Here is a 6,000-nt window from a genome sequence, read left to right as displayed (position 1 = left end):
TTTTTCCCACACAGGTTTTAAATCAACAGATCACGTTTACAATATCAAAGAATAACACAGAAATTTATAAACAAATTTCCGTCTATTGTACACCAACGATAAAACAAAACACGGATCCTTGTTATTTTACTATTTGCAATTCAAGATACATTATTTGTGTTTAAATGTGGCAAAAATAATTTTTTTTAGTTTAATCATGCCCTGAAGTTAATAGTTTTCGGTTTCCATTTTCCTTAAGATTAGAAAATTCTAACCCTCTGTTTTTTCTGTCTCTCTCCTCCTCTGTGAATTATTTCAGCATTTGAGATGAGTAATGTGTAGCATTCCCGAGTGGCGGACGTCAAGTTACGAGCGTGTCGTCGGTGTTGCAGGCGCGTCGCAGCAGCAGTACTTCCGCATCCTGCCGAAGGACGTGCGCGTACACGAGGGCGGCGAGGCGGTGCTGGAGTGCGAGGTCAGCAACCTGGGCGGCCGCGTCCAGTGGACCAAGGACGGCTTCGCGCTCGGTGAGTACCGCGCCATATCCTCTCTCTTCACAGAACTTGCAGAATACTTTAATTTGCTCTCGTTTTACTAGATACGAGGTGATTTCGAAGGAGCGTGCAAAATTGGTAGGCATTTTTTGACGAGGTAAGTCACAAATAATGTTTGACGTCCGAAAACGCATGTTAGGTGCATTCACGAAAGACAGTGCAATGAACATAGTATTCCAGTGGAAGCCATGACAACGTTCGTGCCATAGGTCGTAAGTGGCTTGCAGTACCATCAAGCAGCAGCGATATGACCCTTCGTCCCACGAAAGCGCTTCCTCGAGCAGGGGAGGCAGTGTGTATCGCAGGGGAGCCCACATACGTGTCGCCTTGCAGGTGCTGTGAAAGTACTGCGGTCGTGTGTAGACAACATATACTAATATGATCTAATGAAAATTGCCTCCACTGTCGTGGAGAACAGCACCACACATTGGTATGGAGTGTCGTCGACTGAAATGTCTGTACAGGTATTTGCATGGTAAGCTCACTGGGCAAAATATTACTCACCCCTTAGCCTAATACGTCCTCACAGTATGAAAAAATACAGATTTAAAATTTTTCACGAAATTGGTGTTTATTATCGTAGTAAGCGACAAACACAAGAAGAATTTGGCAAAAAAGTAAGCAATCAATTCTTTTTGGGAGTTGACTTCACTTTAGACTATAATTTTGAAAATTTTTACAAGATTAATCTTTATTATCAGAGAAAGAGACGAACAGAAGAAAAAACAGGCAAAAAAGAACACAGTGAGTTGTTTTAACGGTATGCTTCCACTTTGGAACCACTGGGACATGGTTTCCAACCACCCATAACCTCATGTAAAATATTAGAATCTAGAGTGACATTTGTCTTCGACAAAATCCCACATCTCGATACTTCCATCAACTCACAACGCCGAAAATAAATTATAGTCCTAAATAACAAACAACCGTAGGTCTAAACTTGAATAAATTTTTCATCAAGACTACGTACTGCTCCAGTGGTTTCATTTCGAAACCACTCAAAAATCCAGTAGTACAAAGTCAAATTTACTTCACAATAACGTTAGATACACACATTCACAGTCGGCAACCTCCTCAATATAGCCACTATAAAAAATCGCATGTCACAATCTCCTACAATCACGTAGCACAATCTCTGTGCCGACTATTGCTTTGAACGCTATAAGAGACAGCTACAATTCACAACATTCGTAGAAGTACCTCAGTGTTCAACCAGATGTCTCTGTCTTACAACAGCACCGGCGGTTTTGTGCTAAAAGCACTGGTACTTCGAAAGAAGATGGCGTAAGAACAATGGTCGTAAAAAGATAGTAACTGACAGGAATCGAAGGCGAGTGTCACGCACTGTCAGTAGCAATAGACTTCAAAACCATAGGAATTGTGGGTGTCAACGAACGCAGATCCATCTCAGACAATTTCCGAACGAACATTCTGAAAGGTAGTGTAAGCAATGGACAGCTGGGAGTGGGGAGCCTCGCAAAACTCCATTGCTCGCTGTGGCATAAAAGTCTTCACTAGTTCAAACAACACATAGTGGACATTAGCTGATTGGTGCTGCACAATTATGTTCGACGAATCTTGATTTTTCGTCTTTCACAGTGATGCCAGGCGTCGAATGCACCGACGGCCCAATGAGGTGTTTAAACCACAGTGTGTGCAAGATGCAGTTCGGGCCAGGGGTGGCTCTTTGATGTTTTGAAAGTGTTTTACATACCAGGACTAGGGTCTACTAGTTCATGTTATCACGAACATGAAGCGTGTTTGATGAAATCTTCTCGGGTTATCAGCCGAGTCGTAACGTCGTCTTGTCGGAACGTTTCGGCGAGTTTCCTACTCGTCAACTTCAGGCGAAGTTGTCGACGCACCACAAGATGACGCTTTGACTCGGCTGATAACCCAAAAAGATTTCGCTGATCAAATTCGCCGAGAAAGCCTACATTCCCACACGAACCAGGATGCACATCTCAATGTTATCGGTGAGAAAGTATTGTACTTTCGTCTACATCTACATGAAGAGTGTGCTGCGGACACCCCCGTCTTCCAAAAGTGCAACAGTGATGTTTACGAGACTGCGTAATACATTTCTCGTTTGAGCACCAGTCGTGCGTCCTGTGGAACCTACACTGACACTGTCTCAACCCCTCAGAAAATTATATAAAACGTAATTATCTGCCAATCGGTTGCACACCCATTTTTATTAAAAAAAACCACATTAACCAGGTTTCGATAGTTCTGAGACTATTTTCATCAGAATGATAAAAGTTACCTGGAATCACATAACTTTTGAATTTCAGTATTTTAGAAAATGTCTAGATCACAGCAAGTGAAACTTAGCAGTGAAATCGACGCAGTTTGATACCTCTGCAGGATATGATCAATGGGTAGCTTCAGCTAGATATGATGTACGCGAAGAAGCTACTACACCAGTCCATCTCTTTTGGACATGTTGTAGGAAAATAAAGCTCTTGGAGTGGAAACTGCAATGAAAAACAGGAAAGGTTTGCGACGAATATTCAAAACATTAAAACTAAAAAACAAAAGATAGGTACCTGCAGTTAGACAGTCCAGTGATATTTTGTTTTAAATTTAGATACAGTAATAATAGTATTACTCAAGAGAGAGATCATGTTAAACTTTTTTATCCACGACGTTTTTGTGTTTTTTTATAATTATAACACCCATTTGTACTTCATATTGTAAAATAAACTCACATTCATGTAAAGCTCTTACTTTTTCCTTTTAAATGATGCAAGAACCGTATTCTTATCATTTTTCTGTTGTTTAAAATCTAATTTCAAACATCCATTAAATATGCCAGTTCACAGCCAAGTGCCGGGTGTAAAGAGGGCAGTGTTGAAAGTGTTAATATTCCCCGTCCAGCACCATAGTTTCCAGGACTCACAAAGCGTAGAACCATGCCTTGTTCTTAAACACCGTATTAATCTCTCGCATCGTCCATATTCTACATGCAAACCTTTCTGAAGTGCGTGACAGAGGGCACTTATCCATTGTGTCACGCGTTGCTGTTCCCATATGTGGCACGGAAAGAATGACTGCGTAAATAGCTATGAGCTCGCTATAGTGCGTGTTGTCTTGTGCTCCCCGATCACTGCAGGTCCGATACGTGGGGGCTGTAATATGTTTCTAGAGTCCTTGAAATTTTGTAACGGTTTTCACTCGATGGTTGACGCCTGTCTTCAAGCGTCTGACAGTTCAGGTTTTTTAAGCATTTTCAGTGCGCTCTCCCATAGGCCAAACAAACCTGTAGAAATAGGAAACAGCTAATCTGTTGCAAAGTGGAACGTTTACTAAAACCCCTTTATCAAAATTTCAACTTTATATAAACATCGTCTTCAGAAGGAAATATTGACAGCTAGGTTACATGTCGAGGCAGAAGAACGTTAAATTATAGCCGAAAGACATCAGTTACACAAATATTGTACCTCTGTAGTAATTAAAACATGTACAACATGGTTGTTGTCATTTGGTATTTCCCCTCCAATGTACAGCTAGTTAAATTTTATATGTGACTGACGCCTTTTGGATATATTTTAACGTACCTCTGCTACAACATGTAAGCCAATTTTCAGTATTTACTTCTGTAGAAGACATTTTTATAAACGTAGAAACTATGGTAAAGGGTTTAATAAATCGTTGTTTTGCAACTGATTGGCTGTTTACTCTTTCTAAAAGAAGATTTCATACTACGATTGGTGCTCCAGCCTTGTAAAAAAATTCAAAATTTTTAAATCTGTCACCATTCCTGCTGCCCTCCATTGCATACTTTTAAAATCTCCTGTTAATTCGGTATCGGGCCACACATATGAGCAGTATTCTAGGAAGCGTCACACCAGTTTTCTATAAGCAAATTCATTTATATACAAATTGAATTTTCCCAGCATTCTACCAGTCACCGGACGTGCACCACCTGCTTTATTTACGAGTGAACCTTAGTGGTCATTACGTTTCATATCCCCACAAATTGTTACCCTTAGGAATTTGCATAGCTTGACTGAGTCCAATAACGATGCATTAATACTACAATCAAAGAATACCACGTACTTCCGTTTTCTGAATATTCAAAGCAAGTTGCCTAGCTTTGCAACACTTTAAAATCTTACGAAGATCTGGCTGGATACTCTGTCTCTCACGACCAACTGAGGCCATTATAAAGGCTAGAGACTGTGTTTCATGGTGACTTATCTTTCGTACAAATGTTGTGAATAAAACCGTCTAGATCGGTTAATTCATTTCTTTAACACCGTTTCGACTACCGTCCGTCATCAGATATCAAAAGCTTAGAACTCGCAGAAAAAGCTTTAGTGTCGGTATTAGAAACCTATACGTATATTAATAGTAGGTAGAGGTCTTTAATACTGACACTAAACCTTGTTTTACAACTTATAAGTTTCTGATCTCTGATGATGGCACTTGGCGGAACGGTGTAATAAAGTGATTTGTTACACGATCTGGACGGTTTTATTCACAAAATCATTCACTGTGATTGATGACTCTCGAAGGAAATGAATTTATTGATTTTTTGTGTACGGTGTGAGTATATATGAGATGGAATCTAGCAAAGTGACCTTGCACTTACACAAATGATTTCGTTTCTCTTTTCCTCTCAGTGATAATTTCTCGAACTTTTTGAAACTCATCCTGTATAATGACTGTATTACAAAAAGGCTGCTGGCAGCCTGTAATTGTTATTATTATATCGTCTCTATTTTTGACACAATTACGGGCCTCATAATTTCGCTTCAAAGTTTGTTTGAACTATGACGTAGTTTAAAGAAGTATTTGCATACTGAAAGAGGTTATCCACAGATTTTTAAGGTATCTTTAATGCTTTGAATGCTTTTGATTATGTGCCATGATTGTACTGTGACGAAGGTAATGGGGAAGGTTAGAGAACAATGAATTTTTAGTAACTTGTCATTTTCTCATTGTAAATAAATAGCTGCGACGTTTACTACTATGACAGACGTGCTCGAAAACAGGAGGATATTAATTCAGCTACTCGTCTGCAGGGAGTCTACGAATTTCCATTTCGCGCTACAGTGAAGATTACCAGTGTTGCGTCGGACATTCAGAATCAAATAAAAGTTCCCGCGCGTTCTGGAAGCATAATTGCGAGGCTTAGACCGTTCGACCGAAAAATCTGGGGCGAAAACGTTGGTGCTCCATCCGATTAGTCGTGTAGCGAAAAATTTCGAATATTACGATTTACTTTTGTTGTGCGGAGAGTCAATTAGCGAAGTGCGGGCCCGAGCCTTTCCGCGCCAGATAGCCGCCGCATTGGCGGATTTATTCGGGGATTTGGCCGGCGGGTCGGCGAGGAGCGGCGCTGATGCCGGGCTGGCGATTAGTATGCCGGTCGCGGACCGCGGCAGCTGGCGGCGCCAAGCTTGTTCAGCAGGCGCCCCGCCGGCCGCAACCATAACGACGCGCCTGCGAGAGCGCAGCA

The 6,000-nt window shown here is 41.0% G+C and overlaps 1 protein-coding gene across 1 annotated transcript in view; it reads left to right on the top strand.

Annotated features, from left to right (window-relative positions):
* Positions 1-401: 401 nt before the first annotated feature.
* LOC126162009 (nephrin) overlaps positions 402-6,000 on the top strand; it is a 189,326-nt gene continuing 183,727 nt past the window's right edge. The window contains exon 1 of the mRNA XM_049918231.1: positions 402-506. The gene's annotated coding sequence lies outside the window, so the exon portion shown is untranslated. The remainder of the gene's footprint in view (positions 507-6,000) is intronic.

The sequence above is a fragment of the Schistocerca cancellata genome, chromosome 2, assembly GCF_023864275.1.
Source record: "Schistocerca cancellata isolate TAMUIC-IGC-003103 chromosome 2, iqSchCanc2.1, whole genome shotgun sequence".
NCBI lineage: Eukaryota > Metazoa > Arthropoda > Insecta > Orthoptera > Acrididae > Schistocerca > Schistocerca cancellata.
This window is presented reverse-complemented; position numbering and strand designations above follow the sequence as displayed.